Source organism: Cygnus atratus, chromosome 4 (assembly GCF_013377495.2).
Source record: "Cygnus atratus isolate AKBS03 ecotype Queensland, Australia chromosome 4, CAtr_DNAZoo_HiC_assembly, whole genome shotgun sequence".
In the NCBI taxonomy this organism is placed as follows: Eukaryota; Metazoa; Chordata; class Aves; order Anseriformes; family Anatidae; genus Cygnus; species Cygnus atratus.
In genome coordinates this window covers 2,426,006-2,446,582 of record NC_066365.1, presented here as the reverse complement: position 1 = coordinate 2,446,582, position 20,577 = coordinate 2,426,006, and the positions used below count along the sequence as shown (strand labels likewise).

The 20,577-nt window shown below is 37.9% G+C and overlaps 1 protein-coding gene across 1 annotated transcript in view; it reads right to left on the bottom strand.

The window, feature by feature from the left end:
• Positions 1–13,347: 13,347 nt before the first annotated feature.
• The window catches only part of ARSJ (arylsulfatase family member J), a 56,847-nt gene continuing 49,617 nt past the window's right edge, over positions 13,348–20,577 (bottom strand). The window contains exons 6-7 of the transcript XR_004779786.2: positions 20,045–20,168; positions 13,348–17,057 (exon numbers count right to left, since the gene is read on the bottom strand). The gene's annotated coding sequence lies outside the window, so the exon portion shown is untranslated. The remainder of the gene's footprint in view (positions 17,058–20,044; positions 20,169–20,577) is intronic.

Here is a 20,577-nt window from a genome sequence, read left to right as displayed (position 1 = left end):
TTGCCTGAGTCAATCACGTATAAATTAAATAGGACTAATATATTCTCCACGTCTCCTCTCACAGCCTTTCATCAAAATTATTTAAAAAATTTATTTCCTTCCTCCATCACCTGCTAATGTTTTTCAGCATTAGCTGAAGTTGCGAGCCCAAGGTGAGAGACAGCTAGAGGAAAGAAAATCACAGAGCAGGATCACAAGGCTGCCCACTTCTTCTGAACTTGACACTTTATTTTAGCAACTCCACTGGATCCCACTCTTTCAAACCTTTACATTTTTTGCCAGCTCAGAGGCTCCAATTTCAACATTTTCTTTACAGTAACTCCTAGTTGCGGCAAGCCAAATGGACATATTTTTCAACATAGATAAACCCCCTTCACTCTCATCTGAGAATAAGACGAATATGTGGAGTGTTCAATGCATTTTACTATTAACATAAATGCAAACAAGGAAGCCAAGTCTGTAAATTACATGAGATAGGCTTCTCCCAGAAGACAAGAAGGAAGTATATGAATAAAAGTGCATATGTAAGGCAAGGCTGAGCCCCTAATAAGACATCTGTGGAAAGGAAGGAGAGAATAAATCTTTTCCTTAGTCTCCCTGTGGAACTGCATTAATCTGGCCTCAATTAGGCTTTTCTTACCTGTTGCCTTTCCCCCCGTGAGCAAGCAAATAAAATCTGTAGTGAGGAAGGAAAGAGGACAGCCACAGCCAAGAACGAATGAAAAAAAAGAAAAAAAAATGTAGAAAATTATCCTTTCAGAGCAAGAGACAGTTAAAATACTGTGATTAAGCAAAGCACAGCTCTTCTCTGAACCATTTATGAATTTACACAGCTTATACACTACATTTTCTCTGCCCAGAGCCAAACAACTAAGACTCCCCCTTTACAAAATATTCTATCAGACGTGGAGAATGAGGTAGTGGTCTTGAAGAAGGGATCCCCCCTTGTACAGCCGTTTCTGTCAGTCACTGAATCCTGCTCCCCTCTTAACACAGCCTTGAGGGTAAAGTTTTCTCTTTTTCTCCCTCCTACTTTATCAGCTTTGAATGTCTAAAGAACAACCAAGTTTTGGGCTCATGTACTGTACAGACTATCTCATTTTCAATAACAGAAAGACAGTCACTTCATATGTTCAGATGCCTATTTAACTCTTACATGTGTAAAAAATGTTGTGGTCTGTGTAATATAAAAGTGTCTTTATTGTGAAAGCCTATTTATAAGGTGCTGACAATTAGCGAACTACTGATCTAGTAAGGAGGGTATGTTTGCACACCCACAGCACAGCAGAGAAAGACACCAAGGTGCATTCACATGTGGCTTAGACATGTGGAAAGTATGGACTTAGAAGCAAGCTTCACAGACTTCAAAGTGTTATCTTCAGAGTATGCACTCAGACTCTAAGTCAACAACTTTGAGGCATATCGTTAATCTCTTAAAAACAACAAATGAAGCAGAAATATCAACAGAAATTATTCAAAGATTTCCTATCCAAATGTTGTTTACATTTGTTGAAGTCACAGACAACAAGATTACCGTTTCTATTTCTGCTAAAAAAGAATACGTACACGCATATATCCATCCATTTACCCGTCCATCTAGCCATCATCTTCTGATATATCATAGCACTGCAAAACCCTCTAAACATCATCTGATTAACACACCATTCACACCACGTAGGACCCAGATAGCATCTTCCTTCTTCATCATCATGCAGCCTCTGTAAAAACCTGAACGTGAGTGAGGCCAGTCAGAGGGCCCAGCCCCTGGAGCAGCCACACGCTTGGAAAAGCCAAGACTTGGGGACGTTGAGTGAACTTTCTGTAGCCCTGACTGAACTCTCTCCATCTTGGGAAGATCAGCTGCCTTCAGCCTTGCTCTGCAGCTCCCACAGTCCTTTCTCATCACTCCTACTCCACGCATACCATCATTCCTCTGTGGTGATCCCAGGCTGTTCAGACTTTCTCATTTTGTTCTATTTCGCTGCATAATCCCCTCCCAGGTAAACCACCTTGCAGCAAAGGAAGTAATCAGGACTGCCCATTGATTTTACTGCTACAACATGGTTCTTGACTTGGCACTCTGCCACCTTCCCCACCTAATTTCTATTTACAGCTTAAACTCTTTGAGGCAAGAGCTGTTTAATACCCGAGGTTTTCACAATGCCTAGCCCACTTGTGATCTCTCTCTTGGCCTTTTATTTTTATCCTTTTCCTATATAATGCATATGATTCATTAATATGAAGTCTCCTGTAATATAGAACATCTGTTTTTTTTGTAAGTATGTGTTTATTTTTTCATTTTAGTTACTCTGTAACTAAATTGTCTGACAATTGTCTGAAATTGTCAAGCCAACTGCAGGGTATTTTTTCTTAACAGGATCCTTAGCAAGTTGATGCAACTACGATGGGAAATCCTTTCAAATTTCATCTCCCAGGGATAATCCCATGTTGGTAAATGCTATTTCCTGTTTAGATGCTTGTGTTAGGAGAACATCCTTCTTCATAGCTGCATCTTTTATTTAGTTTTGAAAAAGATAATCCTTGGGTTATTAATGCTTTCTATAGTCCTGTTGAGCTTGGCAGAGTTTTCTTTCCTTATATTTCACAACACTTCCCCCCCCCCCCCCCCCCATATATTCCCTTGAAATGTTTCCTCTATCTGTTTTGTATTTTAATGCTTGGATGATGTTCTGTATTTTGGGTGATGTGGCCATTTCTATATAGGGCATTATCTACTATGACTTTAAAAGTGTACCAGCTTTGCAAATTAGGGACCCAAATGCTGCTAACCATCTCATTACTGGTCAAACAATGATTTTTTTTTTTTTCCAAATGTCAGATAACAGATGGTGAACACAATTTTATTTCCCCTCCTTTAAAATCTACCATTTGAGCTAGCAGGAAAAAAAATAGAAAAGGGGAGGACTGGACACATGCTTCAGTTTTTAAACACATTTGGTTTTAGTCAGTATTTGACAATTAAAACCTGACCAGTTCTATAGTTACCAGCATTTTTTCCCCCTATTTTGGTTAAAATTTCATACTCTGAAATCTATTCAAAATTGACAAACTGTTTACTGTTTTATAAAATTAATCTGCTTTTGCCTTTAAGACAGCGATGTCAAAATAAAATTGGTAGGTTCTTCTAAGTTTTTAAGCATGAAAAATAAATTAAGCTACATTGTAAAAAATGCATTTAGATTATTTTTAAGCAAGCAATTACTATTGTTATGATTTTCTTGTAGCAAACTGTTCTGTTCTAGGAAGATGGCGTAAACTGATGAAAAAAGATCCATGGAATACACTTCATAATGCAGAATTTTATGTATAGTCTAGAAACATTACCTACTATTTAAACATTGCATCATTTGATAGATACTTAGTACTTATATTGCATTTCTATTAATGGATACATATATTTTCATCTTTCTCTTTTTGTTAAATTAATACATTACAGGTGATAGAAGGTATCCCAAGGATAACACACTTGAAAAATACAGTCTACATGAAATGATATATACATGAAATGATAGATTTGAGGATGAAATTTAGCTCAGAAGAAGCCCTGTATAATTTGGAAATGGGTGACAATTCTGAGGGACTGGAACTTGGAAAGATGTTACAATAACCTTCACTTCAACCTCTGATTTGGTATTTGTGTCTTCCTCTGTGAATTCATGCAAGGAGTACACCGTGTGAAATACAGTGTATTCAGTTGGACTCAGACTCTGTAGGGTGGCTAACACTATGATCTGTTTTATTCTGAGTGTGTCTGATGAGGCCCCCGACTTCGTCTAACTGGATGATGGGGTTAAATGTGTATTTCTTCTCATTGAAACTGTTATCCATCATAAAATCGTTAGGATAAACTTTGCAATCTTGTCTCTATCAACATCTCTAATGACATTATTAGGACTTTTCCTTGAATACATATTGAATAATTACTAAATATTGGACATTTAAAAGTAGTCTTGACTTTGAAAGTAACTATTTTATTGGGGAAAAAAAGTAATTGATTATGATGTCTTCCACTGTATATAATCATTTACATATTTATTACTGTTTGTTATCATAATGTGTATTACTTGCTACCACAAAAAGGCTGTTTGTACACAAAAGAAGAAAATGATAGAAAACTCCTATCTAATAAATGCACAGTATTATATGCTAAGATCCGCAAGATTCAAAGAGTAATTGAAATTCCCTGGAGAGGTGAGAGCCAACACTGAATATATTTTTCTTTATTTATTTACCTCTTCTGATGTATTTTCTCAGTTGTTTTGTTCAGAGAACAAGGAAAATGTTTGTTTTATTATTAAATTTAGTGTTGGAGATTTTAGTGTACTTTTTCATTTTTATAAGAAAACTATATTGTCACTTTAAATATACCCACCTTTTACATGTTCTGAATAAAAGTCTCTGAGGAATAATGAAAATGTTCTGTCTCATTTTTGAGCAAACTATGGCAATATTTCCCATTCACTTCTGTTCCAAAATTTTCCATTAGCAGAATCTGAATCTCTTCTTTGCCACCTTGATGGAAAAGGACAGGAGACAATTTAAATTTCTTTAAGTAATTTAAATAACAGCAGCAATATTTCATCTTTCTTAGCTGCCTCAACCAAAACTCATCCTAATGCTCCTCCAAATACTTTTATTCTCCCCTGCATATTTAGCTGATGCCAGCAGATGCTTAGCCTGCATGTCAGCCCCCCAGGGATGGAACCATAAATGTCTTCCTCAAAACTGCATTGAGTACCATTCCCCTTGCAGCAAAACTTAATGACTTCAGATTGGAATCAAAAAACAAATGAGACCCCTCACTAAGAGGAACTCAAGTTATAGTTTGCTTTCTTATCCTTGCTTGAACTCAGCCTTCTGCAACCCTTGAAAGGCTTTCTCTCTTTAAAATTCATGTATTCCGTGGATGGTGCTCCTAGCATCATCCTGACAGGGATGAAAGGCAACGGGGCAAAAACAAGCACTGAACAACCATTTTATTTGATCACCCTGCACTGAGTAGATCCGTGTCTAAAAAAGGGAACAATTTTCCATTAAACTGAAAGCAGACAAAAATAAGATGATCACATAAAATAAGTCTAACCTTTGCGAAATTAATTGCCTGACTGAATTATGCATTATATTGGTGAGACTGGATAGTTAAGTTTATAACAGTTTGTGTATGATTGTATAAGAATGGTTGTGTTAAGTATTCTATCAGCGTTTCTGAGTTGGGACAAAGCTTAAATTGTACTAAAAAGCAGAGGCTAAATGAAAAGTTTTTTTTTTTTCATTTTTTTTCCTGAAAACATGGTTTTCAAGCTAATCATATGCTTTTGAGATCCTAATTCACGATTTCTGCATGACTGGGCTTGGCAGTACTCAATGTTTGTTACCAGCTCAGTGTTGCTGTGAACACTGTGAACAGTATCCCAAGTGAAAAAACAAAGAAGATGAATATGTTCTGAAGATTGAGAACTTACTAAGGAAAATTGACTCGATAAGAACATTTTCTATTCATTTTGGTGACACAGATAGATAGGAAACTCAGAGAAAACAAGTTTGTTTTGTAAGATTGGATACACTACTATTAAAACAAAAGAAGAGATAATTATCAGATTATAAACACCAGTTCCTAACGTAATTCAGTTTCCTTCTGTTGGTTTAAACAGGTATTAAACTGACTTTAAGGCAGCTGTGTCAACTCCTGTCACAGAGGGGCTGAGTCCTGAATATGTACAAACCTGATTTCTTACAGCTCCCATGTTGTGTAGAGGCTGATCATATCTCATATCTGCCAAACAAATGAACAAAACCCAAATCCCTCACCACATGAACTCAGTTTAGTACATTTTGTGTTGCTACACATGTATATACAAGTATATTGTCTCTCTCTATATATACATACACATTTGTATATAGAGATAATGAGTATATAAATAAACAAAATGGTGTGTGTGTACACATACATATAAATTAAAAAAATGCATTCACATGAAAATTATAAAGACATTACAATGACCTGATCATGTGCTTTGTCTTTACTCCTTCCATCCATTCACTCTTCACACTGGCTTGCCCCCAAAGTAACAAGGCCTGCAACTAGAGAGAGGGTAACTTCTCTAAATCTCCCAGTACTGTAATCCCGGATTTGAAAAGTAAAGTGGTACCATTACAGCAAATAATTGTACTGCTGGAGAAATAGGTCAGAGCTGCAGTTCATCTCGACAGTGCTGCCAACAAACAAGGTCAGGTTTTGCTTTCTTTTATCATGCTGTTGCTTTGAAAGAAAAGACATTTTTTCTATGTTGGTAAGGGTACCACATACCCAAGCAACAACCCTAGAAAAGATAATAGGAGAAACTAAATCTCTGGTCTCTCTAGTCTTAGGTATCCAGTCCCTCCTCACAGGACAAGCTCTTGCTTGTACTGAAGGCTTCCAGTGTTTCCCTTTGTGCATTCCACCAAACACATGCACAAATTAAATCAATCTTATGATGCTCTTCTTAGTACTTCTCATAAAAATCACATACATTCTTGCAATTAAGTAGCATACAGCATGCATCCTCAGCGTAAAGAATAAATATGCAGACACATTCACATCATTTTCTGTCATTACATGTGCAGTGGTTGGTTACTTATTAAAGAAAAGTTGTCTCTATAGAACTACTAAAGGAAATGAAAATAAGAATCTGAGAATTTTCTGCAATTACTTCTTTGGAATGTAGTCATTCAGGAAGGAATTTTGTGCAGCTGGTATAGGCAGTACAGCTATAAGAAACACAACTTTTGTATAAACTCTTTCTGATCCCTAAGGAAACCTCAGGAAACAGGCTATTGCAATGCAGATTTGTATGGTTCCCTGAAGAATACTGCACTTGCACAAATCCTTCCCCGAAGAGATTTAGCTTTTCAACAGTATACACTCAAGAACAGTTAATTTTGATGGCTTCTGCATACTTCACCGATGCTTACAAGTCTAATGTTTAGTTTTCATATCAATTACCACATGAGACTCTATTCTGAGTCAATATCTTGTGAGCTGCTATAGCTACACTTTGTTAGATGTATCCATCCTCTGTGCAAACAGTAAGTTTGAAGCAGGCTGGTCTCTGAACAAGCTAAAGTGTAAAGAAACAACCAAGATGTAGTCAGTTAAGCTTTTTGCTGTCAAGCATTAGAAGTATGGAAGAAATACACAGGCACATTCTCTGTTCTATATAACACATAAGACTCACTTGCAAGAACACAAGTGAATCCACTGCTACAATCTTGTTTGCAAGCATTTCCAAATACTTGCTTTTTGTTAACAGATGTTAGCATTTATGCAATTACTCATGATTTGTAAAAATCTGATCAGCTTGTGCTAAGAGTGAGCTGTTAATTCCTTTCTGATTAAAGCAGTTTATCTTTATCTGAAACTGAAAGTTTGCAGTCAACATTTTTCAAGTTTTCTATTTCAATAATGCTCTAGATATATACATTATATATTAAATAGGTACAGAGGAAACCTCTTAAAACAATGAAATAATGAGTCATTTGGTAAAGGCAATGCATTTTTCTACCAGACTGATACTTTTTTTTTTTTTTTCTTTATGGAGGGATAGCATAATCTAATGAACCTGGCAAAGGGGAATTGCTATTAAAATAATTAACTACTACTACTTATTTTTCAAAGTAACAGATGAAAGAAATGTTAAGTATCACCACTTTCCCTCTGCTGTAGGCAGATTAGGTAGATAAAGTAGATAAATGGTAGATAAATGGTCTGTAGCCATTCCCTATTTGACAGGGGGATCTTTCTACAGAATTGTTACATAGGCTTCTGGATAAAAATAATGATGATATTTAAGAGAATTTACATCTCATTAATGCATATATTTGAAAGTAGAAAATATGAATGAGTCAATACTCCATTGTCTCTAAAGATTTCACAAACTGTGTCTGAATTTCCTAATTTAATACTTGAGTGTGTTGGTCAGAGATGGGAGTTCTGACAAAAAGCAAAACACACAACAGAACAAGTAATAACTGGTAAGAGTAGGCAAGCAAGCTTGTTTATCTGATCGCCTTGAGCAATTTGGGAAGAACTACCAACAAAATGACAGCTGTCACTAGTAATAACCATCGCTTATGGGGTACTTCCCAGAAAAAGCCAGATGGATTAAACCATAAAATTACAGAACAAGAAGTGCACATCTTATTTGGATTTATTTTTTTTACATATAGTGTTATTTGACCCTGTTTATGATACATTTAAATTGCTGTACTCAGAAATGTATAATTATTTCCTCTGTGGCTTCACAGTTATTTTTCTTTTTCTTTTTTTCCTCAGACACTCCCTCTTCCCTTGTCTCCTTTCTTTTTGATGGGAATAATAGAATGACTGTAACAGCCATACCAGCTGCTGAAATTCGCTGCCTGTTTGTAGAAGTGATAAAGTAAAAGCATAAGAAATGCAAATCATCTTGTCAGCCTCTGGTAGAAAAAATGAAACTGACTCTCTGCCTGGGACAGGGATAAATTGAACACTGAGTCATAAAACATAGATTAGTGATATTTCAGGTAGGATAGCATTTCCATAGCCACCACCTGACAGAATGGATGTTCTTTCTTATCATTTGCCCTGTCTTGTTCAGAAGATAAACATCATTCCCATGTTCCTTATTACAAGAATCAAAAGAAAACTTCAGCTGTGGTAAAACTGGAACAAGTAAATCTCCAGGATCACTCTGTGCTGGAAGCAAAAGCATTATGTTTTGTAGTGCTGAATGCGGCACACTCATACTGTGGCTCTAGACAACATTCTTGGCCTCTAACTCTACTGAAGATGCCCATATGTTTAAATCTCAGTAAAAGCAGTATGTAAATACGTTTCATTTTACATGTAGAAATCAAAGCAATACATCATTTAACTCACCTCATCTCCTCTCAAAGATTGTAATTTATGACATTCTGGGTATTATGTAATCTCTTTCATTTACTCTCTTTTTGCATTATTTTTGACCATTGTCTGTCAAGCTACGTGCATAAGTTCCCTTTAGCTTTAGGCTTCAACAACTCAGCTTCCAATACTATGAAAACCAGAAAGCCTAATAACCCTTGACAGTTTGCATAAACTCAATAGCTGTTCCACTGAAACTTGATAGAAAATCCTGCACCCCTTATATTCAAATCACTACATGAATTAAACAAGGCTTTGATTTACTCTCTAGAAGTAAATTGTTTCAGGTTCATTGAAAATGTACAATAATCAATTTCCTAAAAAACCCTGGAACTACAGTCAACTAATTTTTTAATACATTTGTTTAATAATAATTTCCCTCCCTCCTTGATCAAATTAAGGGAAATATTAAAGCTTGTGAACAACTATGATAGTTTCAAGATAGATCACTTTGTTTTCATGAACTCTTTCAGTTTCAATATATGCTCAGATAATTTCACTTGACAAAATGCAAAATACTTTCCTTTACAGCTGCCCAAAATAATACAGGATTTGAGCTCTCTTAACTCTTACTCTCCAAACTCCATGGGGAAAATAGGTTTGCATACTGACAGTCACTATGGCGATTCCAGCCAAGGTATGAAAAAAAAAAACACACTTGTTTTATTAGTCCATACTGGCACTTTCTGAGCAATAATGGAGATTTTTGGAGTTTTTATAGATAAGAGTTTCTCAGTGAAGCTGAAGAGAACTCTTTGCCATCTGTGTTTAAGTGTACGGATAACCATTGCAAACTGCAGCATTTTGTACCTAATCCAAAGTCTGCAGAACTCATTTGTAGTTCTGTTTATTGTGAATGGTTTTCATGTTTGCAGCAGGTAAAATGTCTTTCAGAGCCGGCAGGAAGAGCCTGCTCTTGTGTAATGCTGAGGTCCTGCTGTAGGAAAGCATAATGGAATCTTTCGAAGATGTAAAACTGCATTTTGACCCTGCTGTACCTATTAACCAGAAGCCTTGCCACCTTTTAGTAATGTAGGAAAAGGAAAAATTTCTGGATGTCTCTACATCTCTTACCTGCCTACCAATTTCTCAGCATTTCAACTGGATAGGCCAACTTGTTCAAATACTTCTTATACTATGAATTAATGACTCCTTTGAAAACCATCACCACTCCCAACTTAAATTCCTATACCTTCCAGGAAAAAAAAAAACAAACACACTCTTGATTAGATAAAATATATGCAACAATATTAGAATATGTTTTCCATATGCAGTGGATATAAATATTTGGTAACTTTCACCTATTACAACTCATTCCCTTGGACATTGCACATAATAATGCCAGTCTTCTACTGGAGCTTAGGCGGAAAAAGAAAATGTATGGCTACTAGAAGGAGGGTCAGGCGACAAGGAAGGAATACAGGGATGTTGTTCGTGTTTGTAGGGAGAAAATTCGCGGGGCCAAAGCCCAACTAGAGTTGAAGCTGGCCATGTCTGTGGGAGACAAGAAAAAAGGTTTTTTTAGATATGTTAACAGAAAAAGGAGAACCAAAGAAAACATAGGTCCGCTACTAGATGGGGGGGGTCTCCTCACAGACAATGACATAGGCAAAGCAGAGACGTTTAATGCCTTCTTCACCTCTGTCTTCAATGCCGATGATGGACTTCGGGACCCTGGGTGCTCTGAGCTGGAGGACCATGACGGTGGGAATGACAGACTCCCTACCGACCATGAACGTGTGCGGGATTTGCTGCTCCACGTGGATCCATACAAGTCCATGGGTCCGGATGGGATCCATCCCAGGGTGCCTAAAGAGCTGGATGATGTCATTGCGGGACCTCTCTCAATTATTTTTCAACGATCTTGGGAATCTGGAGGGGTCCCAGTAGACTGGAAGCTGGCAAATGTTGTGCCAATTTTCAAGAAGGGTAAGAAAGAAGACCCTAGCAATTACAAGCCTGTCAGTCTCACGTCAGTGCCTGGTAAAATTATGGAGAAGATGATTCTTGAAGTTATTGAGGCACACCTGGAGGACAATGCAGTCATTGGTCCCAGCCAACATGGGTTCATGAGGGGTAGGTCCTGCCTAACAAATTTGATTTCTTTTTATGATAAGATCACCCATCTAGTCGATCAAGGGAAACCAGCTGATGTGATCTGTTTGGACTTCAGCAAGGCTTTTGACATGGTTTCCCATAGGATCCTACTTGACAAAATGTCCAGCATACAACTTAATAAAACCATGAACCATGCTCATACGATGGGTGAGCAATTGGCTGATGGGCAGGGCTCAAAGGGTTGTGGTAAATGGGGCCACATCTGGCTGGCGGATGGTCACTAGTGGGGTCCCTCAAGGCTCCATTTTAGGGCCAGTCCTCTTCAATGTCTTTATAAGTGATTTAGATGTAGGACTAGAAGGTGTTTTGAGCAAATTTGCCGACGACACCAAACTTGGAGGAGTTGTTGACTCGGATGAGGGTGGAAAGGCCTTGCAGAGAGATCTGGACAGACTGGAGAGCTGGGCGATCACCAACCACATGAAGTTTAACAAAAGCAAGTGCCGGGTCCTGCACCTGGGACGGGGCAACCCTGGCTATACGTACAGACTGGGCGACGAGATGCTGGAGAGCAGCCCCGCAGAGAGGGATCTGGGGGTTGTGGTTGACAGCAAGTTGAATATGAGCCAGCAGTGTGCCCTGGCAGCCAGGAGGGCCAACCGTATCCTGGGATGCATCAAGCACGGCATTGCTAGTCGGTCGAGGGAAGTGATTGTCCCGCTCTACTCTGCGCTGGTGCGGCCTCACCTCGAGTACTGTGTGCAGTTCTGGGCACCACAGTACAAAAAGGACATTAAACTGTTGGAGAGTGTCCAGAGGAGGGCGACGAAGATGGTGAAGGGCCTAGAGGGGAAGACATATGAGGAGCGGCTGAGGTCACTGGGCCTGTTCAGCCTGGAGAAGAGGAGGCTGAGGGGGACCTCATTGCGGTCTACAACTTCTTGCGAGGGGGAGTGGAGAGGCAGGGGACCTGTTCTTCGTTATCACCAGTGACAGGACCCGTGGGAACGGTGTCAAGCTGAGGCGGGGGAAGTTTATGCTGGACATCAGGAAGAGGTTCTTCACCGAGAGGGCGGTCGCACACTGGAAGAGGCTCCCCAGGGACGTAGTCACTGCACCAAGCCTGTCTGAATTTAAGAAGGGATTGGACCGTGCACTTAGTCACATGGTCTAAACTTTGGGCAGACCCGTGCAGTGCCAAGAGTTGGACTTGATGATCCTTATGGGTCCCTTCCAACTCGGGATATTCTATGATTCTATGATTCTACAAATATCATAGAATCATAGAAACTATTCTATGATTCTACGATATTCTGTTAAACTAAAGGGGCGAAAATCAAAACCGACACAAAAATACCTCTCCATAGTAACTAAACTGTGAAACTCGATGTTACCAGAAATCACTAAATCCAGCAACAAAACTTACAAGGAGGGACATGATATTTATAAAGACACCAAGATTACTGACTTCTTATCAATTAAGTGCCATGTACAGTGATTTAGGCCAATACGTAACTATTGGAAACTATGGCAAGAGACAGCATAAAAGTTATAGGTATGTTCTTGCATCTTGTTTTGAAGCACCTGGCACAGATGTACACAAAGAGTAGAATTGAGTTTTGAATTTAAATGAATATAAGAAGGGCATAAAACATTGCATATATTCCTTTTTCCCCCTAACACATACCTCTACTTATTTTCCTTACTGTATCAGCCCAGTTATGTAAAATATAACTGCACAGAATAATACTTTCTGTTTGACCAATATGGCATAATTCAAAGATTTCATACTTATGTTTGCATAAAAAAAAAACAACAAACAAACAGAAAATGTAAGGAAAACTACTATTAACAACAAACGTTGACTGTTAGTGATTTGTGTGTATGCATGCAGTGTACAAGAAATGATTTTCTTTGAACACGGACATTTTTACAGGGTTCTTTTTTTTTCATGAGTCAACTTTACTGCAAACATGTGTGACTGTGTGAAGATAATGTAACAACTGGAAAAAATGTATACTCCCTCTTCCCGTTTTCCCCAGTGCCCTATATAGCTTGCTATATAATATTTCTTTAATCATTAGTATTGTTTTCTCTAGCGTAGCTGTCTTCTGTCATCTGTTTTCACTCTTCAGCCATTCTGAAAGATTTGGGCTGTTTTTTCTGTTTTTTTTTTTTGGTTGTTTAATTAATTAATTAATTAATTTTTTAAACACCCAATTCAACTAGTAACTCATCACACACATATCAGCTAAGTGAGAAAAAGAAAAGGTCATGATAATCAGGAAATTTCTTAAAGAGGATTATTTAGTGCAATCAAGAATTTAATATCTCCCCCTTTTACATGATTACCATTTTCTGTTTGAAATTCATTCTTTGCAAGAAAATTTTATCTCCTATTCTTGTAACACCTCAAGAACACATTTATACTTTTTCTTAGGTTTAAAATATTTGCACACGCTGTCTTAGAAGCATATTAGTTCACTTTTCTTCCATTTATACTTACTACAGAGTTTGACACAATCCTTTGACCTAGCTTAGTTAGATTCATTGCTCTTAGTTAACTTCCCTCTGAACCAAACTGGAGCAGAGGCATCACAAAGCAAAGGCAGGCTCCAGGATGCCTTGTTGGAGTCAGTGTTTTATTCTCAAAAGTTGGAACAGAGCTGTACCAAAATCATATTTCTATACTTGATTTACTGTTAACACTGAGGCCAGCTTTTTGTTTCTGAACACTGTGCCAGTTAGACTCTAGCCCATCAGCAGTCATTCTTACTTAGAAATTACATTTTACTTACAGTGAATTCACCAGCCTAGAATTTGTCCATTTATAGCTTTTTTTTTCTTGTTAGTACTAAAGCAATCTAATTTATTGAGCCAGATCTCTGCATTTTCACAGAAGTTTTACTCAGCACTTAATTTGACTGGTGACATCGGTCCCAAATAATTATTCCAGTATTATATTTTACAAAATAATAAGTTGGAGTTCTACCTAAAAATGACTGATAAAATATTTCCTGATATGTCTCACTGTTCACACATATACACATTCATGATGTTATATAGATTTTTTTTAACTGTAGCAGACCTCTTGGATAATTTTCCCTAAATGAACACAAGTGGGTTGAATAGCAAATTCAGGGTAATGTGGTTATTACATTTGCCAGGACTAGAAACAAAGATTTGTCAATTCCAATAAATAACTGAGAAAAATTCAGTAATACCAAGAAATAAGACATCTACTGCCTAAAAGCAAAATAATTCTAAAAATAATTAACTTAAAAGTGTTAGTTACACAGCAAGATTGAAGCAAAACTTTACATTAAAAACAAACAGAAAAGCAACTATACCAATGTATTTCTCCATATATCTTTGGCAGTATTATCTTTCCTTTGGGGAAAGCCTGAGGAGCATATTGAAAACTAGCACACTACATAAAAGCCAAAGCTGAGTTTCTGTGTCATTCAAGGAAGACAGCAGTTAAACACAATGTAAAATCAGCTAATGAAGCTCTGAATCACATTTATTCCCTTTAAACTCTAATACTGTTTCAGCACTGAAGGTTTCTGTATTTTAATGGCAGAATCAACATGGCTTGGCCTGTTCAGAGGGCTTGAAGCCAGGTCTTCACAATACAGTCTTACGTGTCCTCTGTGGTGTCTTCTCTGGAATATTCCCCAGGTCAAAATGGGGTGTCAGGACCCCTTCTGTCTCACAGATGTTTTAGATGGGACATAGAGCTTAAGCTGATAGTTAAGATCTTGAACCAGAGACAGACTTCATCTATTGCCTGTTGAATTCAATATACCTGTGCAGTAACACTTAGCAGCTGATGCCTCCTGTATTGAAGGGTTAACCACCCCATAAACATATACCCTCTGTTTCTTCACTTATATACGCTTTCAGAAAGTTACCCCATGATCAGTTATAAACAGCGCATCCTAAAAAACATCACTGACACAACAGAACTGAAGTGGTGGTATGAAACAGCGCTTGAGGCCAATGAGAGACAATGCTGCCTTCCTCTTTCCAACAGTCATTACTGCACCGGCTCTTCTTCACTTACTGATATTTGCCAAAAGTGGCTACAAGAAATGGCAGAGAAATGTGTGCCTATAAAAATCTTTCCCCTTTGCTTTCCTGCTTTGCCTGCTGGCCAGCGTGACATGCAGTAACTGGGTTATACTATCTTGGCCCCAGTTTAGTTTGTGAAAGTTTTTTCATGGATGACTTTTTTCCCCCTTTTATTTCAGCAGATTGTGATTGTGCCATAGCTTAATTAAACTTTTCTGGTCCTAGGTACTTTTACTTCAGCAAGATTTTGTGTAAGGGAAAGGAAGGTGTTTAGCTTTACTTTGAATGTCCTTGCAGCTGTGAAACGTGGATGGCAGTGTTGCTGGAACAAACTCTCTTGTGAGGTTTCCTGTACTTTCTGCTTGCAGTAGTGCCAAGAATATTCCTAGGGCAGCTTTTTCACAGTAACTTGGAATTTCGCACTCAAGATGAAAGCAATGCAAAAGCAAATGAGAAGCAGAGTTCAAAAAATATATATTTCAGGTTAGCTGTGTTAAATTCAAGAAACGAGCAAGCTTAAAGGAAATGAAAAGATTCCTTCTTTTTTCCCCCCCTTCACCAACTAATAATTTCTTACTTAATATTTCCTTCTGCTTTTCCCTGCCATCCATCAAAAGTGGCACAGAAGTTGCTTCTACTTTATCTGCTATTTACTGGCACTTGCAACTTGACTTCTCTGAAAAAAGGTTCATAAGCATCTGGTTCATGAATTTCAAACAGCCTCTGGATTTCTGCTTATAGTTGGAAGCAACTGAAGTGGCGCAGTAGCATAGCTGACTTATGCGTGTTCATAAAAGGACAGTCCCCTCTTGGCCTAGAGAAATGTAGCCCATAGGACTTCATCCTCTATGTGTTTAAACATTCAGCATCAAGCCCTGTATCATGTTTTACCCACGTAACTCAGGGCAGAAAATAGCAAGGCAGCTCTGCACCCCATGACCTGTAGAAAAGTTGCTGGTCACTCAAGAAACCTACCAAAGCAGTCCCCATATTGCAAGTGAAATTGTTCACTTGAGAAATATTTCCATCTTCAGCTTCTCCGAGGACATCTGTTTAGCTTCTGACTTTTCTAAAAAGCACCTTTTTGTCTGCAGCTGAAAAACAGGAGATGTGTTAGAGTCATTTCTGGGACTGCTGCTACATTCTTGCATGCACTGTGCCTCATGCCAAAGTGTTACAGCACTTGGGTCTCGCATGCAATATTGTCTGTGGTGTAACCACAAGGACAGCTTCCAAGCCCTGCAGATTTAATGAGTCTGAGCACACTTTTCACAACAAAAAGTGGAGCAGCTGGAACCTGAAACAAATACTCAGAGCTTCATTTTCTAAGGACCATATGTATAGAGAGGACCTAATGCGAGTGATAAACACTCGGAGGCCTTAGAAGACTTAGTAGATTTATGAATAGAAAAGTAAAGATGCCCAAATTCCAGGACCAGTTTGCTTAAAAAAGTGATTCTCGTATCATATGATAATGCTTGCAAGTCTCTCAGCTTATCTTTTATTGCCTAGTACTAAATACACACATAGAGAGTGACAGAGAATATGCGTTCAACAGTCATCTACTGGTGTAAAAGTCCAGATGAATGCTTTTGTTGCTTGGAGGTCTTCCTTCAAACACAAACAAAAAACTGGATGAAGCATCAACATTTCTCTTGCTTCACACAAAGCAATTAATCTGTCCAGCAACTGACATATACTTTTCAGAGGCCAAGTGTGTAAAGCCATAGCCTTCGCTTGCAGGGAAACGAAGAAAATTCTGTAGATAGCCTTCATCTCTTGCTTCTCTTATCCTATTCTGCATTTCATATCCTAGAAATTTTAAGGTCCAGATGAACAATTTTAGGAACATGCCTGTTTTTGCCAAGAGCTGACATTATTCTCCCAGAGGTACACAGAGCTGGTTCCAGATATAATACCAGCTTTTCTCTCATGCTCCTCAGGTGCCTCTTCTTTACAGGAGCTACTGGTAAACTTCTCTCTGAGAAACACAAGAGAAAGAAGTCACAGCCTCAGTATTCATAGAGAATATGAAAAGAAATACTGTACTTTTCAGGGAAGAACACAGTTTGGGAGGGAATGAGAATGAATCATAGTGAATCATTTTCACTCACTGAATATAGTACAGAAATGGTAGTGGGAGGAGAAGGGAGGAGTGTGAAGACATTTGCCTCTGTCATTTTGTAAAGTAACAGCTAAACCTTCTCAGGACTCCTTTAAAAGCTGTGTGAAACATTTAGTGCGGATTTACTTTCTGTGCAAACACTTAGTAAAAGGACAGCATACGAGAAAAATAAAACCACGCTAATTTAACAGTGGCAGTGAGCGTTAAGATGACACACTTCGAGGCCATGGCATCCAAGGTCTGGGTGCTCTGCTGGGAGAGAAGGAGTATACAGATCACCTTGTGAAATCACACGGCAGGCAGATCAACACAGTTCAAACACAATTGAAGAAGTGTTATGGTCAAGCACTTCCAAAGTGTGCAGGAAGGATTCTCTACCTTCTGCCAAGCATAATGTAAAGTAAGACAATTCTCCCTATGAGGGCGACCAAATGAACCCATGTTAGTATATACGTTTATATTCTGCATGGAATAGCAATGATCATGGAGATGTATTGGTTTAAATACATTGGTGCAAAATCCCATCAACAAATTACAGTGGTACAAAATGTACATTTAGAATGGGCCTAACAACTACAGGCTAACTGACCACGCGGTAAGAGTGGAGAAATTTCTCTCGTAAAAAGCAAATGTATTTATTTAAAGCAAGTATCCTGTGTATGCTTTGTCTGGATCAGTTTCTGTAGAATGAAAGCTAGCTATACAAAACAAGAAATATTTCTCTCTTTTTTTTTTTTTTAAATCTTTATTTTCAAAAAATGTTGTTTTTAATGTGAGAATTTTGGCCCATATGAATAAAGTATGTTTTGGTAAAAGTTACTCAGGTCATTCTGGAGAGAAAATGCCTTCAAGAAGATAAAAAGGGAACCTGTCACTTTCTAAATTAGAATTTCTTTGAAGAGAATGAACTACTTATTTATATTTTTTTCCATAAGCAGTGCTATGTGTAGGCCTGTGTTGTGATGTCATGCACAAATAGCTGATGATGAAGATGGACAAGAACTGAAATCTGAAGGGGTAAAAGTTATGAGAAGACCTAGGATATGTCATAGCCTAGGATTTCAATTAGGAGTGTTCATACACCTCCCCACTTCTGTGGTTCTTGTATGAAGAAATAAATGCAGCTGTCTCTGGAGAAACTGCAGAAATTTCTGTAACATCAGTTAACAGTGTTTACCTAAGTCCATTTTTCACTGACTCGTCTGCACACTGAGTTGCTACAAGTTGGCCTCTGCTCAGGAAGACAGCTTGGCAGGAAAACGATTCTTCTGCTTGCTCAAGGTCTTCTTACTGACTAGCTGGGGCCAAATTCTCAAGCGAAGCTGGAAAATGTGCCAAGAAGTGTAACTTGGCTTGTTTTTCTTTTCTGTCTTGGTCATAAAAAGTAGTTGCTACCCTGCACCACGGAAGATGCAAGTTAGGGCAGTATTATGATTCAGCCTGGGTAGGCAGAAGAGAATAGTATGTACTGGATGTGACAGGCATGTTGGCCAACCCAGCCAGGAGAAACTAACTGGAGAATGGTTAGCTGACAATGTGAATGAAAGGGAAGCCGTTCTACCCAGAGGAAGGGAAAGGAGAGCTCCCCTTACTGCTCCTTACAAGATCGAGGCAAAGAGTAAGGACTCTCCCTGACACCCCTGCCCAGAGTCCTCTGTTTCCTCCTCCACCTACGCACTCATTTAATTTAAAATAAAAGCATGACTTCAGTCTTTCTTTGAAAAAATACCTACAACACACTTTAACAACAGATCCTTACTGAGACCCTTACACATTACTGAGATCCTTACACACTTTAACAACTGAGATCCTTTTCATTGGAGAACAGCACCTGAAGTAGGAGCTCTTTGTGTTCAGTCTCAATCTACACACACCTTCATGGGGAACATGTTAAAAAATATAGTATGATATGAGGACCAGACAGTGAAGTTAGAAAAGCAGATTAGAAAGAGGGTGCACACTTTTAATGATCTGGGTGATTAAACATTGGAACAATTTAGCAAGATTGTGGGGGATTTTCCATATGGTTTAACACGTTTATACTTAGGCTGTTTCATAACATGGTATCTTGTAACAAATTTGTAAACACAGTTTGGTAACATGGAGTTTTGCTTCAACTTGCAGCAAGTGCATAAATAGATTTAAAGTTATTAACAGGAAGGCTAATAAAAAAAAAAATGAAATCACACTATCAGCCACTCAGGCAATCCCAACCACCTTTCATACAACGCAGGGAGATTTCAAGCAATCTCCAAAAGGGCAGACTGGGTTAGAAAAGAAGAAAAATAATATTCATAAGAGATTTATAATTAAAGCCAAAGATTCATTTCCGTTTGAAACAGATGGTCAGGCAAAGGCATTCTGGATAATTCAGCAAAAGCTTGTGCTTCAACTAGCTAACAAAAGCACAGATTTAATCTTCCATCTAGTTGCACAGGGTAACCTGTTTATTGCGTATTACAGACCAGGAAATAACTGCATTGCTTTAAAAGAGAAACATGCTTACAGGACCAGTGCAGATTGGAATTACAAACAACATTACTGTTTTTAATGGAAATACTGAAAATAATTTAAGATTGTCAGTGAAGAGAAAGATAAATAAGACACATACAATAATAGACAAGAATGAGAGCTTAAGGGATGAGGGAACCAGGAAAAACCTACCGTGACTGTAATAAATAGTAGATAGCTAAAGTAATGTTGAATAATGCAGTACATTTAATATACATTAAAAAGTACGATTTTCTTTGTTTCTTTAAAGTAAATTGAGTCATAATATCATGACACAGTACAGTACTGGATTGATAAATCTCAACAGCAGTACTAGAAACGTGCTTTCATACCTGGGGAAGGTTTCTATCTCAGGAGAGAATTTGGAAGAGAGTCATCAATGCGTCTTTATCTCTGGGAATAAGAGAGATTGTTGGCAACATTACACCAACAGTGTTTTTCTTCCAGCTGCACTCCCTAAACAAATAAATAGTAATTTTGGTTTAATGCTGTCTCATCAACCCCCATAATTTATGAAATGCCCATTTAAGCCAGTAAGCATCTCACCTAGACCTACAAACAACAGAACTGCAACCTCTCAGACCCGCACAATGTTCATTATTAAAGCTGTTTATGTTTTCTGTCAGTACTGATGCCCTTGCAACTGTACTTTTGTTTATGTTTTCAGAACATACTTGGTGAACAAATAATAAAATTAATGGTTTGGGGGGAATAATATCACAAGGCAATTACAGGCTGAATAAGTTATGGAATTAGAAGACAATTCTACAAATATATTTGATATTATCCAAGGGAAAATATTACTCATCTTGTTGTATGGAATTAGAAGATTTTAGGATGCAAATTATTAAGTGAACCTCCATAT